This window comes from Lissotriton helveticus, chromosome 7 (assembly GCF_964261635.1).
Source record: "Lissotriton helveticus chromosome 7, aLisHel1.1, whole genome shotgun sequence".
NCBI classification, from domain to species: domain Eukaryota; kingdom Metazoa; phylum Chordata; class Amphibia; order Caudata; family Salamandridae; genus Lissotriton; species Lissotriton helveticus.
The window spans coordinates 1,939,312,728-1,939,337,157 of NC_136068.1; the positions used below are offsets into that span (position 1 = coordinate 1,939,312,728).

At 48.7% G+C, this 24,430-nt stretch overlaps 1 protein-coding gene across 1 annotated transcript in view; it reads left to right on the top strand.

Annotated features, from left to right (window-relative positions):
- LOC144769997 (erythroid membrane-associated protein-like) overlaps positions 1 to 24,430 on the top strand; it is a 201,249-nt gene that overhangs the window by 176,258 nt on the left and 561 nt on the right. The gene's annotated exons all lie outside the window — the stretch shown is intronic.

A 24,430-nucleotide genomic window follows, 5' to 3' on the forward strand; every position in this document is an offset into this window, starting at 1 on the left:
TAATCACCTTAGGTGGAGGGAACATCAGCACCTGGTGTGGAGGGTGCATCAGTATCTGGGATGGAGGGAGCATCAGCACCAGGGGTGAAGGGATCATCAGCACATGGGTTGGAGGGAGAATCAGCACCTTAGGTGGAGGGAGCATCAGCATCTTGGTGGAGGGAGCTTCAGCATCTGGGATGGAGGGAGCTTCAGCATCTGGGATGGAGGGAACATCAGCACCAGGGGTGAAGGGAGGATCAGCACATGGGGTGGAGGGAGAATCAGCACATGGGGTGAAGGGTGCATCAGCACCTGGGGGAGGGAGCATCAGCACCTGGGGTGAAGGGAGCATCAGCACTAGGGGTGGAGGGAGCATCAGCACCAGGGGTGGAGGGAGCATCAGCACTAGGGGTGGAGGGAGCATCAGCACCTGGGGTGAAGGGAGCATCAGCACATGGGGTGGAGGGAGCATCAGCACCTGGGGTGAAGGGAGCATCAGCACCGGGGGTGGAGGGAGCATCAGCACCTGGGGTGGATGGAGCATCAGCATCTGGGGTGATGGGAGCATCAGCACATGGGGTGAAGGGAGCATCAGCACATGGGGTGGAGGGAGCATAAGCATCTGGGGTGGAGGGAGCATCAGCACCTGGGGTGGAGGGAGCATCAGCACCAGGGTTGGAGGGAGCATCAGCACCTGGGGTAGAGGAAGCATCAGCACCTGGGGTGGAGGGAGCATCAGCACCTGGGGTGGAGGGACCATCAGCACCAAGGGTGGAGGGAGCATCAGCACCTGGGGTGGAGGGAGCATCAGCACCTTAGGTGGAGGGAGCATCAGCATCTGGGATGGAGGGAGCATCAGCACCATAGGTGGAGGGAGCATCTGCACCTGGGGTGGAGGGAGCATCTGCACCTGGGGTGGAGGGAGCATCAGCACCTGGGGTGGAGGGAGCATCAGCACCTGGGGTGGAGGGAGCATCAGCACCTGGGGTGGATGGAGCATCAGCACCTGGGTGGAGGGAGCATCAGCATCTGGGATGGAGGGAGCATCAGAATCTGGGGTGGAGGGAGCAGCATCTGTACCTGGGGTGGACGGAACATCAGCATCTGGGGTGGAGGGAGCATCAGCACCTGGGGTGGATGGAGCATCAGCACCTGGGGTGAAGGGAGCATCAGCACATGGGGTGAAGGGAGCATCAGCACCTCAGGTGGAGGGAGCATCAGCACCTGGGGTGAAGGGAGCATAAGCACCTGGTGTGGAGGGAGCATCAGCACCTGGGGTGGATGGAGCATCAGCATCTGGGGTGATGGGAGCATCAGCACATGGGGTGAAGGGAGCATCAGCACATGGGGTGGAGGGAGCATAAGCATCTGGGGTGAAGGGAGCATCAGCAACTGGGGAGGAGGGAGCATCAGCACCAGGGTTGGAGGGGGCATCAGCACCTGGGGTGGAGGAAGCATCAGCACCTGGGGTGGAGGGAGCATCAGCACCTGGGGTGGAGGGAGCATCAGCACCAGGGGTGGACGGAGCATCAGCACCTGGGTTGGAGGGAGAATCAGCACCTTAAGTGGAGGGAGCATCAGCATCTTGGTGGAGGGAGCTTCAGCATCTGGGATGGAGGGAGCTTCAGCATCTGGGATGGAGGGAACATCAGCACCAGGAGTGAAGGGAGCATCAGCACATGGGGTGGAGGGAGAATCAGCACATGGGGTGAAGGGTGCATCAGCACCTGGGGTGGAGGGAGCATCAGCACCTGGGGTGAAGGGAGCATCAGCACCAGGGGTGGAGGGAACATCAGCACCTGGGGTGGAAGAAGCATCAGCACCTGGGGTGGAGGGAGCATCAGCACCTCAGGTGGAGGGAGCATCAGCATCTAGGGTGGAGGGAGCATTAGCACCTGGGGTGGAGGGAGCATCAGCACCTTAGGTGGAGGGAGCACCAGCATCTAGGGTGGAGGGAGCATCAGCAACTGGGGTAGAGGGAGCATCAGCATCTGAGATGGAGGGAGCGTCAGCACCAGGGGTGAAGGGAGCATCAGCACCTGGGGTGGAGGGAGCATCAGCACCTGGGGTTGGTCTTTTCTCTGCAGTGCTGGGGTCTCTGGTAGGACAGTGACTTGTCTGAGGTCACACAGTGTGTCAATAACTCTCTCTCCTCTCTCTTCAGCGCTGGGGTCTCTGGGTGGGACAGTGACTTGTCTGAGGTCACACAGTGTGTCATTAACTCTCTCTCCTCTCTCTGCAGTGTTGGGGTCTCTGGGTGGGACAGTGACTTGTCAGAGGTCACACAGTGTGTCATTAACTCTCTCTCCTCTCTCTGCAGTGCTGGCGTCTCTTGTGGGACAGTGACTTGCCTGAGGTCACACAGTGTGTCATTAACTCTCTCTCCTCTCTCTGCAGTGCTGGGGTCTCTGGGTGGGACAGTGACTTGTCTGAGGTCACACAGTGTGTCATTAACTCTCTCCTCTCTGCAGTGCTGGGATCTCTGGGTGGAACAGTGACTTGTCTGAGGTCACACAGTGTGTCATTAACTCTCTCTCTCTCTGTGCAGTGCTGGGGTCTCTGGTGGGACAGTGACTTGTCTGAGGTCACACAGTGTGTCATTAACTCTCTCTCCTCTCTCTGCAGTGCTGGGGTCTCTGGGCGGGACAGTGACTTGTCTGGGGTCACACAGTGTGTCATTAACTCTCTCTCCTGTCTCTACAGTGCTGGGGTCTCTGGGTGGGACGGTGACTTGTCTGAGGTCACACAGTGTGTCATTAACTCTCCCTCCTCTCTCTGCAGTGCTGGGGTCTCTGGGTGGGACAGTGACTTGTCTGAGGTCACACAGTGTGTCATTAACTCTCTCTCCTCTCTCTGCAGTGCTGGGGTCTCTGGTGGGACAGTGACTTGTCTGAGGTCACACAGTGTGTCATTAACTCTCTCTCCTCTCTCTGCAGTGCGGGGGTCTCTGGGTGGGACAGTGACTTGTCAGAGGACACACAGTGTGTCTTTAACTCTCTCTCCTCTCTCTGCAGTGCTGGGGTCTCTGGGTGGGACAGTGACTTGTCTGAGGTCACACAGTGTGTCATTAACTCTCTCCTCTCTTTTCAGTGCTGGGGTCTCAGGGTGGGACAGTGACTTGCATGAGATCACACAGTGTGTCATTAACTCTCTCTCCTCTCTCTGCAGCGCTGGCTTCCCTGGGTGGGACAGTGACTTGTCTGAGGTCACACAGTGTGTCATTAACTCTCTCTCCCCTCTCTGCAGTGCAGGGGTCTCTGGGTGGGGCAGTGACTTGTCTGAGGTCACACAGTGTGTCTTTAACTCTCTCTCCTCTCTCTGCAGTGCTGGGGTCTCAGGGTGGGACAGTGACTTGTCTGAGGTCACACAGTGTGTCATTAACTCTCTCTCCTCTCTCTGCAGTGCTGGGGCCTCTGGGTGGGACAGTGACTTGTCTGAGGTCACACAGTGTGTCATTAACTCTCTCTCCTCTCTCTGCAGTGCTGGGGCCACTGGGTGGGACAGTGACTTGTCTGAGGTCACACAGTGTGACATTAACTCTCTCTCTTCTCTCTGCAGTGCTGGGGTCTCTGGGTGGGACAGTGACTTGTCTGAGGTCACACAGTGTGTCATTAACTCTCTCTCTTCTCTCTGCAGTGCTGGGGTCTCTGGTGGGACAGTGACTTGTCTGAGGTCACACAGTGTGTCATTAACTCTCTCTCCTCTCTCTGCAGTGCTGGGGTCTCTGGGTGGGACAGTGACTTGTCTGAGGTCACACAGTGTGTCATTAACGCTCTCCCCTCTCTCTGCAGCGCTGGGGTCTCTGGGTGGGACAATGACTTGTCTGAGGTCACACAGTGTGTCAATAACTCTCTCTCCTCTGCCTGCAGTGCTGGGGTCTCTGGGTGGGACAGTGACTTGTCTGAGGTCACACAGTGTGTCATTAACTCTCTTTCCTCTCTCTCTGCAGTGCTGGGGTCTCGGGGTGGGACAGTGACTTGTCTGAGGTCACACAGTGTGTCATTAACTCTCTCTCCTCTCTCTGCAGTGTTGGGGTTTCTGGGTGGGACAGTGACTTGTCTGAGGTCACACAGTGTGTCATTAACTCTCTCTCCTCTCTCTGCAGTGCTGGGGTCTCTGGTGGGACAGTGACTTGTCTGAGGTCACACAGTGTGTCATTAACTCTCTCTCCTCTCTCTGCAGTGCTGGGGTCTCTGGTGGGACAGTGACTTGTCTGAGGTCACACAGTGTGTCATTAACTCTCTCTCCTCTCTCTCTGCAGTGCTGGGGTCTCTGGGTGGGACAGTGGCTTGTCTGAGGTCACACAGTGTGTCATTAACTCTCTCTCCTCTCTCTGCAGTGCTGGGGTCTCTGGGTGGGACAGTGACTTGTCTGAGGTCACACAGTGTGTCATTAACGCTCTCCCCTCTCTCTGCAGCGCTGGGGTCTCTGGGTGGGACAGTGACTTGTCTGAGGTCACACAGTGTGTCATTAACTCTCTCTCCTCTCCCTGCAGTGATGGGGTCTCTGGGTGGGACAGTGACTTGTCTGAGGTCACACAGTGTGTCATTAACTCTCTCCTCTCTCTGCAGCGCTGGGGTCTCTGGTCGGACACTGACTTGTCTGAGGTCACACAGTGTGTCATTAACTCTCTCTCCTCTCTCTGCAGTGCTGGGGTCTCTGGGTGGGACTGTAACTTGTCTGAGGTCACACAGTGTGTCATTAACTCTCTCTCCTCTCTCTGCAGTGCTGGGGTCTCTGGGCGGGACAGTGACTTGTCTGGGGTCACACAGTGTGTCATTAACTCTCTCTCCTGTCTCTACAGTGCTGGGGTCTCTGGGTGGGACGGTGACTTGTCTGCGGTCACACAGTGTGTCATTAACTCTCCCTCCTCTCTCTGCAGTGCTGGGGTCTCTGGGTGGGACAGTGACTTGTCTGAGGTCACACAGTGTGTCATTAACTCTCTCTCCTCTCTCTGCAGTGCTGGGGTCTCTGGTGGGACAGTGACTTGTCTGAGGTCACACAGTGTGTCATTAACTCTCTCTCCTCTCTCTGCAGTGCGGGGGTCTCTGAGTGGGACAGTGACTTGTCAGAGGTCACACAGTGTGTCTTTAACTCTCTCTCCTCTCTCTGCAGTGCTGGGGTCTCTTTGTGGGACAGTGACTTGTCTGAGGTCACACAGTGTGTCATTAACTCTCTCCTCTCTCTTCAGTGCTGGGGTCTCAGGGTGGGACAGTGACTTGCATGAGATCACACAGTGTGTCATTAACTCTCTCTCCTCTCTCTGCAGCGCTGGCGTCCCTGGGTGGGACAGTGACTTGTCTGAGGTCACACAGTGTGTCATTAACTCTCTCTCCCCTCTCTGCAGTGCAGGGGTCTCTGGGTGGGGCAGTGACTTGTCTGAGGTCACACAGTGTGTCTTTAACTCTCTCTCCTCTCTCTGCAGTGCTGGGGTCTCGGGGTGGGACAGTGACTTGTCTGAGGTCACACAGTGTGTCATTAACTCTCTCTCCTCTCTCTGCAGTGCTGGGGCCTCTGGGTGGGACAGTGACTTGTCTGAGGTCACACAGTGTGTCATTAACTCTCTCTCCTCTCTCTGCAGTGCTGGGGCCTCTGGGTGGGACAGTGACTTGTCTGAGGTCACACAGTGTGTCATTAACTCTCTCTCTTCTCTCTGCAGTGCTGGGGTCTCTGGTGGGACAGTGACTTGTCTGAGGTCACACAGTGTGTCATTAACTCTCTCTCTTCTCTCTGCAGTGCTGGGGTCTCTGGGTGGGACAGTGACTTGTCTGAGGTCACACAGTGTGTCATTAACTCTCTCTCTTCTCTCTGCAGTGCTGGGGTCTCTGGTGGGACAGTGACTTGTCTGAGGTCACACAGTGTTTCATTAACTCTCTCTCCTCTCTCTGCAGTGCTGGGGTCTCTGGGTGGGACAGTGACTTGTCTGAGGTCACACAGTGTGTCATTAACGCTCTCCCCTCTCTCTGCAGCGCTGGGGTCTCTGGGTGGGACAGTGACTTGTCTGAGGTCACACAGTGTGTCATTAACTCTCTCTCCTCTGCCTGCAGTGCTGGGGTCTCTGGTTGGGACAGTGACTTGTCTGAGGTCACACAGTGTGTCATTAATTCTCTCTCCTCTCTCTCTGCAGTGCTGGGGTCTCGGGGTGGGACAGTGACTTGTCTGAGGTCACACAGTGTGTCATTAACTCTCTCTCCTCTCTCTGCAGTGTTGGGGTTTCTGGGTGGGACAGTGACTTGTCTGAGGTCACACAGTGTGTCATTAACTCTCTCTCCTCTCTCTGCAGTGCTGGGGTCTCTGGTGGGACAGTGACTTGTCTGAGGTCACACAGTGTGTCATTAACTCTCTCTCCTCTCTCTGCAGTGCTGGGGCCTATGGGTGGGACAGTGACTTGTCTGAGGTCACACAGTGTGTCATTAACTCTCTCTCTCTCTGCAGTGCTGGGGTCTCTGGTGGGACAGTGACTTGTCTGAGGTCACACAGTGTGTCATTAACTCTCTCTCCTCTCTCTCTGCAGTGCTGGGGTCTCTGGGTGGGACAGTGGCTTGTCTGAGGTCACACAGTGTGTCATTAACTCTCTCTCCTCTCTCTGCAGTGCTGGGGTCTCAGGGTGGGACAGTGACTTGTCTGAGGTCACACAGTGTGTCATTAACGCTCTCCCCTCTCTCTGCAGCGCTGGGGTCTCTGGGTGGGACAGTGACTTGTCTGAGGTCACACAGTGTGTCATTAACTCTCTCTCCTCTCCCTGCAGTGCTGGGGTCTCTGGGTGGGACAGTGACTTGTCTGAGGTCACACAGTGTGTCATTAACTCTCTCCTCTCTCTGCAGCGCTGGGGTCTCTGGTCGGACACTGACTTGTCTGAGGTCACACAGTGTGTCATTAACTCTCTCTCCTCTCTCTGCAGTGCTGGGGTCTCTGGGTGGGACTGTAACTTGTCTGAGGTCACACAGTGTGTCATTAACTCTCTCTCCTCTCTCTGCAGCGCTGGGATCTCTGGGTGGGACAGTGACTTGTCTGAGGTCACACAGTGTGTCATTAACTCTCTCTCCTCTCTCTGCAGTGCTGGGGTCTCTGGGTGGGACAGTGACTTGTCTGAGGTCACACAGTGCGTCATTAACTCTCTCTTCTCTCTCTGCAGTGCTGGGGTCTCTGGGTGGGACAGAGACTTGTCTGGGGTCACACAGTGTGTCATTAACTTGTGGAAAAGTAAATTTTGCCATGTTCTGTGTCCCTACGTGTTCCCCCATCTTATGTTATATGTGCATGATTAATATGCATGTATTCCCTTTCTGATCAATTAAAGACGCAATTACAGTTGTGTCCAACTCTAGTATGCCAGTTTCCAGTTCTCGTGAAAGCTACGAGTATTAGGCCTATGTAAGCCTATGTTGCCACGTTTTGCAGTGTGCACGTTAATTCATTGAATTGTCCCCGTTTCTAGGCCTCAAAAGGGACCGGACTCAGATTCAGCTCCTGTCTCCTGAACCCTCTCCGAGGAGCGATACAGCCCCCACCTGCATCCCTGACCCTTCACTTACTTCCTGCCTCACAGTGCCCGGCTCGGCCTGGCTCTGCCTCTCAGTCTGCCAAGAGTATGTTATGATTCTAGTTATCAGTCCAGCTCTCCTTCTCTGCATTCCTAAGCTACTGAATCGCATCAATAGTTTCCGTCATGGTCTAGCCTTTATGTCTCCATGTAAGAGAAATACTGTATTAATATTCATAAAATCTTCCTTGCACATGCGCTACATGTAGAATAATGCATGCACCAGTCTTAGAGTCTGTTAGCCTTTGCCCTGATAACTCTTTTGGATTCTATCAACATGTTCTCTAAACATCAGATACTAGATAGTGTTTAGGTACATGTCGCTCTGACACTCCAGACTTTAGTCTCCTCTTCTAGTGCAGAAGCCATAGCCCCCAGTTCCTCCTGGTATCACGTCATTGCCAGCTTGCGCGCACCACTAGGTTAAAGGTCCCGGCTCCTTAGGTAGCCCCCTCCATGTTTCCGCCCCATTTATGACATATTCTGTTACGTTTACACCACATGTCTATGTATACGCCCTGTACACACCTCTTGTTACACCCACTTTATGCCTTATCTTTCGCGACTGCTACAAACCCCGCCTACTGCTACGCCTACTGTATTGACTGTAATGCAATTGTTTTAGTATATATATGTTATGCACTGTTATTAAAGTAGCTGTTGTCCCGATCCTGCCCCCGGCAGCTGCCATCCTATTCCCGTGCAGGTTGTCCTGTTCCTGTCCTTTATGATATATTAAAACCTGCAAAACTCCAGCTACCTCGAATCTTGACTCTTATTTATTGAGCTATCTGTTTATATCGTATCCAGTCAAAAATAGATCCGGTAATTAATTATTTATTTACCACATAATGGCGCCCGAATAGGGACTTGCCCTTTCCCCACGCGCCGGAGAAGCCACGCAAGCCCCCTGACCCTCTGCAGCCGTGACGGAGCCATACCGTGCACGTGCAGATATTTCTGCTTCAAGTATCCCTCAGGCCCACGGAGGAGACGGAGGTTGCGGTCTAGCGTCCAGACGAGGCGGTGGAGGAACGCGGCGAGTCCCGACCAGAGCCCAAGCCGAGAGTCCAAGGTCCGAGGTATCCGGAGGCCCACCTGTAACTGAAGTCCGAAGTTCATAGTCCGTCGTCGTAGCAGTCCAGTCCAGTCCGAGGCCTTCCGTTCTTGCTGCCCGGTGAGTACCATTGCTGGGGTAGTATCTAGACAGGGTCAATTAATTTGTCTCTGGTCCGTGGGTTTGGGTACGCAAATCCAACACGAAGTGTCCACCTAGGTGGATGCGGGTCCTGACGTGTCTCTTTATGGGACCGGTATGTTTCGTACTGTTTCAGCAGTGCATCTAGTAATTCTAGTAAGTTCTGTTCTCGAGAAATTCATGTGTTCCAGGTAATGTTTCTGTCCGAACTGTTATTCTAATGTATTTTCAATGTGTTTTCAATGTCGTGGTATGAATGATTTGTTTTCTCAGTCATTATTGTGTTTATCGTATATTGTATTGTGTTCAGTATTCTAGTCTAAATCATGCCTCTGTTCTCCAAGTTACGTCAGTTAAGAACTAGAAAAGGTCTGCTCGAGGAAGCAGTTCCTGTCCTGCTTAGGGACAGTCCAGGTCATTTTATGTATCATAAGCATGGCATAAGTGCCATATTATATCTAGACTTATGGGTCGAGTATACTAAAGAACTAGAAGATAAATATAGATGGCCTGTATCAGGCACATGGGATGCCGAGTGCATCATGCGAGTAGAAAAAGCATTATGGAAAAAGAAAGCCAGACAGTCCCAGAAAGATGCCATCGAGTTATGGCGCAAAGAATCTCATAAAAGAACAGAAAAAGAAATCAGAAAGACAGAATTAAGTAGGGAGTCCTCAGAAAGAGCCCAAGAAAGGGAATTAATCGAAATAGGTGAACGAGTTAAAACAGAACAGTCAGACAGACAGAGGAATGCCCTTATTAAGGGTATGTACCCTCTTCTTGCCGAGGGCTTGCCAAAGGCAACCCCGGAGGCATCTAGTAATTTCCCGCCATCATTAGTTCCAACCAAGCTACGTCATAAACCGACCGCAGCTGATATTTTTCTCTCGTCCTATTTGGACGACACAGTCCCAGAATATGCAAATCCTGCTCCGCCAGCTCCTGTAAATAATGTAATTTCTGTTCCTCCAGCCACCGGGGCACCTGTTACAGCACCTGTTACGGTACCCCCGGTCCAGCCTACAGTACAAGTACCCGCTACATCGGTCACTCTGCCAGCACGAAGAGTATCAGTCGATGATTCCAGTTTAGGGGCCGCGGGGGGAGGTCCTCCTGGTACCCCGCCGCCACACAAACGTGTAACGTTAGTCGAGTTACATGAGCGTGCGTTACAGCGTACGCCCAAACATCAGTCCGTTGCAGATATCAGGCGAGCTCTTACCGAATGCCGTTATGATCCAGTCCCAGGCGATGATAATATGGTCATATATTCATTGCGTGTAAGACGGGTGACCGAGTATTTGGACACCCTACCGAATATGAAAGAAGATCTAGACAGAATATATCGTTTCATTCGTACAGGAACAGACCCAGAAAGTATTGGCGAAGCCATGTCTCAAAGGAAAGCTGAGACCCAGCTCATGCTTTTAAACTTTCTAATTAATTGTTTAATAAGGGAACAAGATTATCCAGATAAAGATCCGACCGAAATGAAAGTCCTGACAAAGTGGAGTGATCATATAGCAGAGGGAAGACACAGGACACTCAGTAGTATAGAGAGTATGTACAAGAAAATTCGTACGGAAATAATAAGGTTACACGAGAAACGCAAAGCAGCACAAGTAAGCGAGAAAGAAGACAACTCTGATACTGAAGAGGTAAACGACGAGAATCCCACCAGAATAGCGTATGTAGGAAGAACTAGACTTTCCGACCGACATTCACGTCTAGAACACAAGAAAGTTTTTCCTCTTCCAGCACCAGAACAAGGTTCTCTTGAGCAAGTATTTCAAGTTACCGATCACATTCTGAAATCACGAATCGGTTATAGTGAACTTAGTACTATGCATGAACAAGAACTAGCCCGATCAGCAGTCCGATGGGCTACTGATTCTACCACTTTTCCAGACGAAATAGTGGCACAAATGTTTCTGAAGCTGCCCCCAGCCGAGCAGAGACTGGTGGGTATGTATATGATCCAGCACCTCATTACACTGTATGAGGGTCAGCATTCTGATCCAGGTCCGTTACATGATGTATTAAACGAGTTACTACAGTATAGATGGAAAGGTCTAGGTACCGATTTAATTAGTATCATTCTGGAACAGCGCCACAAATATAGAACATTTCTGAATCCGCATTTTGTTCATGTCTCACCCCCAGAAAGTAAACCATTCTACATAGATAGACAGCATCCGTTACGAGAAGTACACCCAGTTAGGACAGCGGGTGGTGAAATGCAACGAGTATTTGTTTACACCCCTATCACAAAGATGGAACTCTTAGAGATGAAGAAATTAATTCCCTGTCACGACAAAGATCCAGCAGGGTTCCATCGAGAATTAAAAGACATGCTCCGTATGGGAGAATACACATATCCAGATATTATTAAAATGCTAAAGGTCCTGTTGCCCGCAGGGGTATATGAGAAACTCAAGGAAAAAGAATGGGAGGTGGGAGAGAAAAAGATTGATTGGACAGCTCTAGAAGCTGAAGATAAAATACGAGTACCAGGTACCGGTCTAGGAGACAAATGTAAAGAATTGCCTGAACTGTTAATACAGGTCTTGCCAAGATTACTAGCCACGAAAAAGGAAGACTGGGATGCAATCTCAGCCTGTAAACAGAAACCAGACGAAGATACTAGTGATTTTTATTCTAGATTTGAAAAATGTTTTATTATTAACAGTGGTTTGAAGACAAGTAGCGAGTCATACCCTCATCTTTTTGTTACTAAACTAGTCGAGAATTCAAGTCCACAAGTTAAAAACCGAGTTTTGAAAGTCGAAAGTACCTGGCAAGCTAATACCCCGTCCCAAATGCTTCAGATGCTCCAGTATCACCAGAATAGAATCAGAGAAGAGCAAGAACACGAAAGGAAACGTATGAAAGACACGAAAATGAAAGTATTAGTTGCACAATCTGTTCCACAAGACAGTCAGAAGAGGGGTCCGAATCAAGCCAGTCATCCTGCAGTTCCTGTTAAAGGGACCTGCAATTACTGTAAACAGCCAGGTCATTTTATAAACGAGTGTGCAGTTCTGAAACACAACATAGCTACCGGTAAGACTAAAGAAAGACCACGTCCGCCTAGACAAGAACAAGTTTCACAGACTTCTCAGACATCACAGAATGCACAACAGACAGTATCAGCACCGCAGCCTATAGCTGCAACACAGCATGTTACACAGCAGATGTACCAGTATGCACAGTCCGAGTATCCAGACTATCAGCAGTATTCATGAAACAGCCTAGAGAGGGAGGTAGGCTTGCCTCTCATCGAGATACCTGTAGATCAAGAGGGTCCCTATGTTCACGGTCAAGTATTAGGGAAAGACAGAAAGTTTCTGATTGATACAGGGGCAAGTAGGACTACAATCAGTCATGACGAGGTTCCAGGGGCTCCGCTCTCAGGCTCTAAAAATGTTTCCCTTGGATTTTCAGGAAAACCAATTGTTAACGAGATTTCAAAACCAGTTTCTCTAGAAGTAGGTCCATTGTCCCGAACTACTGATTTATTACTTACGAAGTCATGTCCAGAAAATCTATTAGGCATTAAAACACTGAAAGAATTAGGTGCAGTTATTTGCTGCTCCCCAGAAGGAATCCGATTGTTTTTAAGAGACTTTAAAGGTCACTATGTATTACGTGATTTTGATCCAAGACTATTGAATGTCCCGCAGCATCTATGGGCGCAAGGTCCAACTGATGTTGGTTGTATGAAAATCACACCCCATCGTGTGACTCTGAAACCAGGTATAGTGTTACCCCGAATCAGACAGTATAGATTGCCACCTGAGGCTGTAGCAGCCTTATCCAAAATTATTGACGAGCTCATTGCTCAAGGAGTGGTTGTAGAAACTGACTCCAATGTATGTAATTCTCCTATCATTCCAGTCACGAAACGTACTGATCCAAATGCACCTCCAGTATATCGATTAGTGATTGACCTTCGAGAACTTAATAAATGTATCATACCCCAGTACCCAGTGGTCCCAGATATTTCTTCCCAATTGACAGCCATTGATTCTGAAGCTACATTTTTCACTGTCATAGACCTCAAGAATGCATTTTTCAGTGTCCCGATCCATCCAGACAGCCAGTTCCTTTTCGGATTCTGTTTAAATGGAAGGAGCTATAAATTCACACGAGCTCCTCAAGGTTTCACAGAAAGTCCTAGTATTTACAGTCAAGCACTTAAGAGACAACTAGACAATATTCACATGCCAACTGACACTGCCCTGCTCCAGTATGTCGATGATCTACTGATCACAGCCCGTTCTGAACGTGACTGCGAGCGTGCGTCACTTACAGTTCTGTATTTCCTAGCCGAAATGGGGCACAAGGTGTCCCCTTCAAAGCTTCAATTCTGTGTCCAGCAAGTGGTCTACTTAGGACACTTACTGTCCAAGAGGGGTAGGCAGTTGACGCCTGACCGTACCCAGTTAATAGCGAGTCTTCCTCAGCCCAAGACCCAGAAAGAGGTACGAGCTTTTATCGGCCTCACTTCCTATTGCAGACAATGGATTCCTCAATATGCATTTCTAGCCAAGCCACTGATACAGTTAACGACACAGGAGGCAGCCGTATCGACTGTCCTCCCTTGGACATCTGAACATACACTTGCTTTTAATGAATTAAAGAAAGCCTTATGTCAAGCACCTGTTCTAGCAACACCGAACTACAGTAAGCCTTTTACACTTTTTGTCACAGAACGTGATGGTACCGCATTATCTGTTCTCACACAAGATCAAGCAGGACAATACAAGCCCTGTGCTTATTTTTCGAGCACATTAGATCCAGTAGCCCAGGCTCTGCCTGCGTGCCTCAAGTCAGTTGCAGCCACAGCTCTAGCTATCAGACAAAGCGATTCCATAGTGTTAGGACACTCCCTGACAGTACAAGTTCCACACTCCGTGGAAGTTCTTTTAAACCGAACACAGACTCAGCACTTGACAATTGCACGTTTAACAGGTTATGAACTGACACTGTTCCAGCCACACATAGAAATCAGACGCTGCAACGTTCTAAATCCTGCTACACTGTTACCGTCAGTTACTTCAAATCCTACCACACAGGACTGTGTGGAAGTAGTTAACACCATGACAAAGCCAAGACAAGATCTGACAGATATTCCATTACCAGATCCCGACCTGACACTTTATGTGGATGGTTCATGTATGAGAACAAGTACAGGAGAACTAGTAGCCGCGTATGCAGTGACTACTGACACTGAAGTTATAGAGACACAACGTATTGATATCCTGTCCGCTCAAGCCGCAGAGCTAGTCGCTCTGACCCAAGCCTGCATACGTGCCAAGAACCTGAAAGTTAATATTTACACAGATTCACGTTATGCATTCGGAGTCGTACACGACTTTGGAGTACTCTGGCAAGAGAGAGGTTTCATGACTTCTCATGGAACCAAGATTCAGCATGGTCTCCTCATTCAAGCTCTGTTAGATGCAATACATTTACCGACAGCTATCGCTATTATGAAGTGCAAAGCACATACGAAAGTTACTGATATCATCTCCCAAGGTAACGATCTAGCAGATCGAACAGCCAAGCTTACAGCTCAGACTCCAGACATTCCAGTTAACACGACACCGACATCCACTCCAGATCCGACTACATGTATGACAGTTAAGGACCCTACACAAGATGTCATAGATATACAGTTACATGCTACTCCCGATGAAATCAAGAAATGGTCCGAACAAGGAGGGGTCCAGACAGATCAGGGATGGTTGACGAAGGGAAAAGCCACATGGTTTCTCCCCGACTCAATGGTTCAAGTCATTATTAATACCGCACATAGTCCAGCACATCTAGGAGAAAAAGCTATGTTAGACAGTATCCAGAACATTTGGTTCAACAAGCATTTACGAGCTGGAGCCAAGCAGAAAGTCCGTACCTGTATGATATGTTGCCAGTTCAATCCAGGTAAAAGTGTCCCGGTGGAACAAGGTGGATTCCAACCTCCTGACCACCCTTTTGAAGTCCTCCAGATGGATTATATTCAGATGGAGCGATGTCGAGGTTTCAAGTATGTCCTCGTAGTTGTATGCGCTTTGTCCAGGTGGACAGAGGCATATCCAGTCCCAGATTACACAGCCGCGACCACTGCCAAGCAGTTGGTTCGTGAATTCTTTCCTCGTTATGGACTCCCTAGGGTCGTGTATTCAGACAACGGCCAGCCATTCTCATCTGAACTAATGAAGCATGTGTCCCTTCTGTTAGGGTACCAGTGGAAGTTTCATTGTGTACGCCATCCTGAAGCAGCAGGTCTCGTAGAGAGACATAACCAGACTCTGAAAATCCGCATTGCCAAAGTATGTAAAGAGAAAGGTGTAGACTGGCTCGTAGCTCTGCCAGTCGCTTTATTTTATATGCGCATGGTTGCACATTCAAGATCAGGTCTGTCCCCGTACGAGGTCGTATTCGGCCGCCCCCCAAATATGTGGGGTACACCTAGACCCCGAAGTATTACAGATGTTTCCAGTAATATGCTGACAGATTACCTAGCTTCCTTGATGTCTGCCCTACACTCTTGTCGTTCACAGGTTGCCGCCGCATTTCCAGACAATACCGAAGTGAAACCGCATGAGGTCATTCCAGGCGACCTAGTCCTTGTAAGGAACTTTGATCGTTCAAGTCCGCGGGAGCCTCGTTGGAAACAGCCGCAACTTGTCCTCCTGACCACCCGCACGGCCGTGAAGTTGGAAGGCCGCAAGGGGTGGGTCCACCTGTCCCACGTCAAGAAATTCCATGGATGTCGCATAAAAACATTTGCCAAGAACATTTCTAAGGACTGCCTAACAATTGACTTTGAATCCAAGCCTCCCCTGTTAGAGGAAACTCCGCAGCAGGAGTATAAAAAGAAACTCAGGTCTAGTAAAATAAGTCAGCCAGTTTAATTGTCTAAGTCCCCCTCGGGTGAAGCGGTTAGACAGGTCCCTGACATGTATGAGATAGACCCCCATAGTGAGAGAGTTAGTCAAAACTCTATCAGATGTATCGTTTTTCTAAGTTTTATATTGTTTCTAAGTCTTATGGTTACCTGCACAAGTTATGCATTACATTTATGTTTTCCAAGTTCACATGTAAATATGTTTTCTAATGCTACAGTAGAGCACACATTTAGTGATCTGCCTCCTCACGAGCTATCCTATCGTCTTGCTATGAGAAACAATACGTTTATCAGAATGTTACACTATTCACACCAGACCAGCAATGCCACTAATTGTTGGGTGTGTGGTCGACTCCCCCCTTTCCAGACACCGAAGGGAGTTCTGCCACTCTTTCCTTATCCGTTTTCACATAATGGTTCGTGTGGAGCCTGGCCCACGTTAACGTCATCCACAACTGATATGTCCCTTCTGAATAGTACATGTTATCCAGACAAGCAAGGTCTCACCCATAGAACAGGGTTAGATCTAGAAAATGAAGTTTATAATTTAGGTAATTATTCTTCGAATTTTATGATCCTGAATGTTCAGTCCGATACTACTCCAGATTTACCTGCTATTTCAGTACTACCAGTCAAAGGCGAATTATGTGTCCGAAAGAATGGTTCCACACATGTAGGACATAGTGATTGTACTACTATTGTCAAGTATAGTGACAGTGGGAAATCTATTTTCAAAGCCTCACGTCATTCTTATTTTGTTTGTGGTCAGACCGCATATGTTCGTCTGCCCCTCGATTTGGATGGAACATGTTATATTGCCTTCCTACTGCCACCAGTTTTTCTAGCCCCATCTGATTATCATAGAAACACACATCTAGTACACATTAGACATAGAAGGGAGATCGAGTCCCCAATTGTCGATCAAACTGAAACTGCTCTAGAACAGTATCAAGATTTTAATAAAGGCTTCTTCTTCTTTATAGGACCTATCCAGAATAGTAAGTTAATCCGTAGATTAACCAGAACCCTTGAAGCAGTAGTGAATGAGACTACTTCTGCTCTAGGTAACTTAACCGAAGAGCAATCTGCTATGAGATTTGTCGTGCTCCAAAATCGTCTCGTTCTTGACGTCATACTGGCCGATAGAGTAGGAGCATGTAGAGTCATCGGATCTAGTTGCTGCATTTTTATTCCTAATAACGCACCGTCTGTTTATTCAGCTATAACCAGACTTCATAAAATTGCCCATCAGTTACACCAGAATCCAGGCACCTGGACATGGTCCGGTTGGCTCTGGAGTATAATTTCTGCCTGGGGATGGAAAGTATTGTCATTCCTAGGTATAGCAGTAATGATCATTTTCAGTTGCTGCCTCTGTTTACAATGTGGCCCTGCGATTTGCGGCATTTGTGCTACATCCTGTATTCCTAGTTCTAAGTCCCGTTCCAAGCCAATTCGAGACGAGCAAATGATACTGTATGAAATGATAAATGGTATCATGAATATTGATGTTTCCTGATGGAAACGTAGTGACAAGGAGGGAATGTGGAAAAGTAAATTTTGCCATGTTCTGTGTCCCTACGTGTTCCCCCATCTTATGTTATATGTGCATGATTAATATGCATGTATTCCCTTTCTGATCAATTAAAGACGCAATTACAGTTGTGTCCAACTCTAGTATGCCAGTTTCCAGTTCTCGTGAAAGCTACGAGTATTAGGCCTATGTAAGCCTATGTTGCCACGTTTTACAGTGTGCACGTTAATTCATTGAATTGTCCCCGTTTCTAGGCCTCAAAAGGGCCCGGACTCAGATTCAGCTCCTGTCTCCTGAACCCTCTCCGAGGAGCGATACAGCCCCCACCTGCATCCCTGACCCTTCACTTACTTCCTGCCTCACAGTGCCCGGCCCGGCCTGGCTCTGCCTCTCAGTCTGCCAAGAGTATGTTATGATTCTAGTTATCAGTCCAGCTCTCCTTCTCTGCATTCCTAAGCTACTGAATCGCATCAATAGTTTCCGTCATGGTCTAGCCTTTATGTCTCCATGTAAGAGAAATACTGTATTAATATTCATAAAATCTTCCTTGCACACGCGCTACATGTAGAATAATGCATGCACCAGTCTTAGAGTCTGTTAGCCTTTGCCCTGATAACTCTTTTGGATTCTATCAACATGTTCTCTAAACATCAGATACTAGATAGTGTTTAGGTACATGTCGCTCTGACACTCCAGACTTTAGTCTCCTCTTCTAGTGCAGAAGCCATAGCCCCCAGTTCCTCCTGGTATCACGTCATTGCCAGCTTGCGCGCACCACTAGGTTAAAGGTCCCGGCTCCTTAGGTAGCCCCCTCCATGTTTCCGCCCCATTTATGACATATTCTGTTACGTTTACACCACATGTCTATGTATACGCCCTGTACACACCTCTTGTTACACCCACTTTATGCCTTATCTTTCGCGACTGCTACAAACCCCGCCTACTGCTACGCCTACTGTATTGACTGTAATGCAATTGTTTTAGTATATATATGTTATGCACTGTTATTAAAGTAGCTGTTGTCCCGATCCGGCCCCCGGCAGCTGCCATCCTATTCCCGTGCAGGTTGTCCTGTTCCTGTCCTTTATGATTTATTTATTTATTTATTATTTATTTATTAATTAATCTTATAGAGCGCGACAGCTACCCATAAGGGTTTCCCGGCGCTGATTGACAGTAAGCACATAGTTGATCCTGAGGAGAAGAATTATTAGGCAAATAGCCAGGTCTTTAAGGCTCTTCGAAAACGGAGATGGCACTGCTCCATTCGTAAGTCCATAGGAAGAGAGTTCCACAATTTGGGTCCCAGTACAGCAAAGGAATGGCCTCCCATTCTAGAAAGTCTGAATCTAGGTACACAGAACAAATGTTGGGAAGAAGAACGGAGTGAGCGGATGGGTAAATAAGGCTTGACGAGTGCTCTAAGATAAGTAGGAGCAACATCAGTTTTAATCTTATGCATAAAGCATAGTGCCTTAAATTTTACACGATTTTCGATGTTAAGCCAATGAAGTTGCTTAATTCGTTTCGTGATAGGATCATATTTCCGACATCCACACAGGAGTCGAGCAGCAGCATTCTGGACCAATTGGAGACGACGCAAGACCGCCTTGGTAACCCCCAGATAGAGCACATTACTGTAGTCCAATCTAGAGGTCACCAAGGCCGTCACAACAGATCTCCGCGTGTCAGATGGCAGAATCCAGAAGATCTTTCTCAGCCATCTAAGAATAGTAAAACAGGTGGCTGAGACTTTATTCACTTGGTCTTTCATCGACAGATCTCTGTCAATGAGAACCCCGAGGTTCCTAGCACGTTCAGAAGGAGTAGGTAGAACGCCCATGGTTGATGGCCAGTGTCTCGGACTCCAAAGGTCAGGCTTGTTACCGAAGACAAGCACCTCCGTCTTTTCACTGTTAAGTTTTAAAAAATTACGGCTCATCCAGCGGGAAATGTCGCTGAGACCGGATTGCAGAGAAGAAGGTGAAGAAGGATCTGCTTGAGATAAAGAAAAAACAATCTGAGAATCATCAGCATAAGTGAAAAGATTGAGACCAGAAAGCTGTGCAACATGGGCTAACGGAACAACATACAGATTAAAGAGGAGAGGGCTAAGAATAGAACCCTGGGGGACACCGTGAGGGGAATAGTGGGTGTTCGAAGTGGAAGTATTTGAAAAGATTTGAAAAGTCCTATCGGAAAGAAAGGACGAAAACCAGAGTAAGGCTTTGTCGCAAATGCCAAAAGAGGCAAGGCTATCGAGGAGGATATTGTGGGAGACAGTATCGAAAGCTGCACTGAGATCAAGCAGAATCAGTGCAGCTGTTTGACCCTGATCCAATAATTGGCGAATGTTCTCAGTAACGCCTAATAGGGTGGTTTCTGTAGAGAATCCTTGGCGAAAGCCAGATTGAGATGAGTGAAGAAGATTGTTAGAAGTGACAAAACGTGAGAGATGTAGATGAATGTGTTTTTCCAAAACTTTTGAAAAAGCTGGCAACAATGAAATAGGCCGGAAATTGGCAGCGACATTAGGATCTGCAGTAGGTTTCTTGAGGAGCGGAGTAACCATTGCATGTTTCCAGCAATGGGGGACCGTGGCAGAAGCAAGGGAAGCATTGAGCAAAGAGCAGATCACTTCAAGTTGGGAGGATTCAAGCTGGCGTAGAACCGAAATAGGTACGGGATCCATGGGTGAGCCAGATTTGATGTTGTTTAGAATTTCTAAGAGAGTAGCAGGTACAAGATCAGGCCAGGTCTGCAGAGAAGCCAGGGGGGGAACCGTGCTAACAGGGGATGGCCCAGGGTAGTCAATAGATTCCTCAAGAGATTTAATATCTCTATATATTATGTCAATTTTAGATGTAAAATACTGAGCAAGTTCGTCGCATTTCTTACTCGAAAGAGGAGGGGGTATGGCGACTGTCTGAGAGCCAGCAAGGTCTTTTACCACTTTAAACAAAACATTCGATTTGTTCATGGCTTCTGTAATCAAATTTGTGGCATAGGTGGCTCTGGTGTGAGCACAGGCCTTGTGGTATAATTTCAATTCGGCTTTATACGTAAGCCCAGCAGCAATAGAGTAATCCTTCCTCCAAGCCCGTTCAAATCTCTTACATTGGGCTTTGTGAAGGCGAAGAATTTCATTAAACCATGGGGCAGGAGAATTATGGACAACATTTTTCTTGTCTGTGAGAGGGAGACAAATATTTATAGCATCTGACAGCCAAGAATTCACTGAATTAGCAGCTAGGTTCATGTTATCTAAATTGAGTTGATATTTAGGCAAAAGATCAAGCAGTTTTACGTTGAGCGCTGTAATGTCCAAATTCTTCCAGATTCTCCTTTTAAGATTAAAAAAGGAATTGGATGTGGCCTGAGTCTTATTGGAAGCTACCGTGAATTTAACTAGATAATGATCTGACCAAGGGACAGGTAAGGCAGGAAAACTTGTAATAAAAGAGGAGTTTGAAAAAACAGGATCTAAAAGATGACCATCCCTGTGGGTGGGGCCCATGTTATGTAGAGTTAAATTCATAGCAGCAAGATCAGTAATGCAGCTATCAGCAGCCTTATCATTGGGGTTGTCCAAATGCAAGTTTAAATCCCCAATGACAAAAAAGTTACTGGACGATACAAGCACAGAAGCCATATAATCCAGGAATTGAGTGTACCAGGAATTAGTAGTGCCAGGGGGACAATACATTAAAAGTCCAGTAATAGTAAAATTGGGGTTTAAAGTGAGCTTGAAGTGGAGAGCCTCACATTTGCTCAAAGTAATGGGATCCGCATGGCATTGGTATTTTTTATTAAAAATTATTGCCACACCGCCACCTGTCCTTACAGGTCGGTCGCAGCGGACAATAGCATAGTCACTGGGCAATGCTTCGGCGATATCAGGGCCAGAATTATCGTTGAGCCAAGACTCAGTAATGAATAGTGCATCAGGCGCCTCATCAGTAAGCAAATCAAAAAGATTGCGTTTATGTTTGGGTAGAGAGCGACAGTTGTGGCTGATGAATGTAAAACCAGGAGGAAAGGGATTGGTAACTAAATGTTGCTGACTTTTGCATAAGTCAGTAGTATTCAATAGGAAAGGACAATCAGGGCAATGCAGAGGAAAATTACCAAGCAAATCAAAGGAGTGCGTTATATGCGTATTGACAGATCTTAAGTCAAGTAATTGTTTTCTGGAGTATGGGCGCAAAGCCGATGGAAAGGGACCAGGGGTTATGGCCCCGGGGCCCGGTTGGGCGCGGACGGGCGCAGACGGGCACGCCTTTGGCGCGCCTTCGGCGCGCCATCGGCGCGCCCGCTGCGCCCGCCCGCTGCGCGGACGGGAAAAGATGCACATTTATACAGTAGGAGGGTGGGAGGGTCTGAAAGCCTAGACCGCGATCCCTGCACCTCCCTAAGATGGCGGCTGACCCCGGTTCGAGCCGCCACAGCGTTCAATCTGCTGTGCGGTCCGAGGAGGGAGCAGAAAACAGTGTGACCAGTGTCACAATTAAGTAAGTGCAAATAGGCAAGTTTTAAAAGTTTAAAAGCAAAGAACAGTAGAAAAAATAAAGTCACACTTTTACACGCTATTTGGATGTGCAATAATGATGCTTCCCGGCTTTTCGCCTCAGGAAGAATAAACGCGCTGGTATCAATCACCAGTCAGTGCAAGTAGGGCGTTTAAGTACCCCGGGAGGGCGGGAGGGTCTGAAAGCCTAGACCGCGATCCCTGCACCTCCCTAAGATGGCGGCTGACCCCGGTTCGAGCCGCCACAGCGTTCAATCTGCTGTGCGGTCCGAGGAGGGAGCAGAAAACAGTGTGACCAGTGTCACAATTAAGTAAGTGCAAATAGGCAAGTGATATATGATATATTAAATATGATATATTAATATGATATTTAATATGATATATTAAAACCTGCAAAACTCCAGCTACCTCGAATCTTGACTCTTATTTATTGAGCTATCTGTTTATATCGTATCCAGTCAAAAATAGATCCGGTAATTAATTATTTATTTACCACAAACTCTCTCCTCTCTCTGCAGTGCTGGGGTCTCTGGGTGGGACAGTGACTTGTCTGAGGTCACACAGTGTGTCATTAACTCTCTCTCCTCTCTCTGCAGTGCTGGGGTCTCTGCTGGGACAGTTACTTGTCTGAGGTCACACAGTGTGTCATTAACTCTCTCTCCTCTCTCTGCAGTGCTGGGGTCATTGGGTGGGACAGTGACTTGTCTGAGGTCACACAGTGTGTCATTAACTCTCTCTCCTCTCTCTGCAGTGCTGGGGTCATTGGGTGGGACAGTGACTTGTCTGAGGTCACACAGTGTGTCATTATCTCTCTCTGTAGTGCTGGGGTCACTGGGTGGGACAGTGACTTGTCTGAGATCACACAGTGTGTCATTAACACTCTCCCCTCTCTCTGCAGTGCTGGGGTCTCTGGGTGGGACAGTGACTTGTCTGAGGTCACACAGCGTGTCATTAACGCTCTCCCATCTCTCTGCAGTGCTGGGGTCTCTGGGTGGGACAGTGACTTGTGTGAGGTCACACAGTGTGTCATTAACTCTCTCCTCTCTGCAGTGCTGGGGTCTCTGGGTGGGACAGTGACTTGTGTGAGGTCACACAGTGTGTCATTAACTCTCTCTCCTCTCTCTGCAGTGCTGGGGTCTCTGGGTGGGACAGTGACTTGTCTGAGGTCACACAGTGTGTCATTAACTCTCTCTCCTCTCTCTGCAGTGCTGGGGTCTCTGGTTTGGACACTGACTTGTCTGAGGTCACACAGTGTGTCATTAACTCTCTCTCTTCTCTCTGCAGCGTTGGGGTCTCTGGGTGGGACAGTGACTTGTCTGAGGTCAAACAGTGTGTCATTAACTCTCTCTCCTCTCTGCAGTGCTGGGGTCTCTGGGTGGGACAGTGACTTGTCTGAGGTCACACAGTGTGTCATTAACTCTCTCTCCTCTCTCTGCAGTGCTGGGGTCTCTGGGTGGGACAGTGACTTGTCTGAGGTCACACAGTGTGTCATTAACTCTCTCTCCTCTCTCTGCAGCGCTGGGGTCTCTGGGTGGGACAGTGACTTGTCTGAGGTCACACAGTGTGTCATTAACTCTCTCTCTTCTATCTGCAGTGCTGGGGTCTCTGGGTGGGACACTGACTTGTCTGAGGTCACACAGTGTGTCATTAACTCTCTCTCCTCTCTCTGCAGTGCTGGGGCAGTGACTTGTCTGAGGTCACACAGTGTGTCATTAACTCTCTCTCCTCTCTCTGCAGTGCTGGGGTCTCTGGGTGGGACAGTGACTTGTCTGATGTCACACAGTGTGTCATTAACTCTCTCTCCTCTCTTTGCAGCACTGGGGTCTCTGGGTGGGACAGTGACTTGTCCGAGGTCACACAGTGTGTCATTAACTCTCTCTCCTCTCTCTGCGGTGCTGGGGGCTCTGGTGGGACAGTGACTTGTCTGAGGTCACACAGTGTGTCATTAACTCTCTCTCCTCTCTGCAGTGCTGGGGTCTCTGGTGGGACAGTGACTTGTCTGAGGTCACACAGTGTGTCATTAACTCTCTCTCCTCTCTCTGCAGTGCTGGGGTCTCTGGGTGGGACAGTGACTTGTCTGAGGTCACACAGTGTGTCATTAACTCTCTCTCCTCTCTGCAGTGCTGGGGTCTCTGGTGGGACAGTGACTTGTCTGAGGTCACACAGTGTGTCATTACCTCTCCTCTCTCTGTAGCGCTGGGGTCTCTGGGTGGGACAGTGACTTGTCTGAGATCACACAGTGTGTCATTAACTCTCTCTCTTCTCTCTGCAGCGTTGGGGTCTCTGGGTGGGACAGTGACTTGTCTGAGGTCACACAGTGTGTCATTAACTCTCTCTCTCTCTCTCTCTGCAGTGCTGGGCTCTCTGGTGGGACAGTGACTTGTCTGAGATCACACAGTGTGTCATTAACTCTCTCTCCTCTCTCTGCAGTGCTGGGGTCTCTGGGTGGGACAGTGACTTGTCTGAGGTCACACAGTGTGTCATTAACTATCTCTCCTCTCTGCAGTGCTGGGGTCTCTGGGTGGGACAGTGACTTGTCTGAGGTCACACAGTGTGTCATTAACTCTCTCTCCTCTCTCTGCAGTGCTGGGGCAGTGACTTGTCTGAGGTCACACAGTGTGTCATTAACTCTCTCTCCTCTCTGTGCAGTGCTGGGGTCTCTGGTGGGGCAGTGACTTGTCTGAGGTCACACAGTGTGTCATTAACTCTCTCCTCTCTGCAGTGCTGGGGTC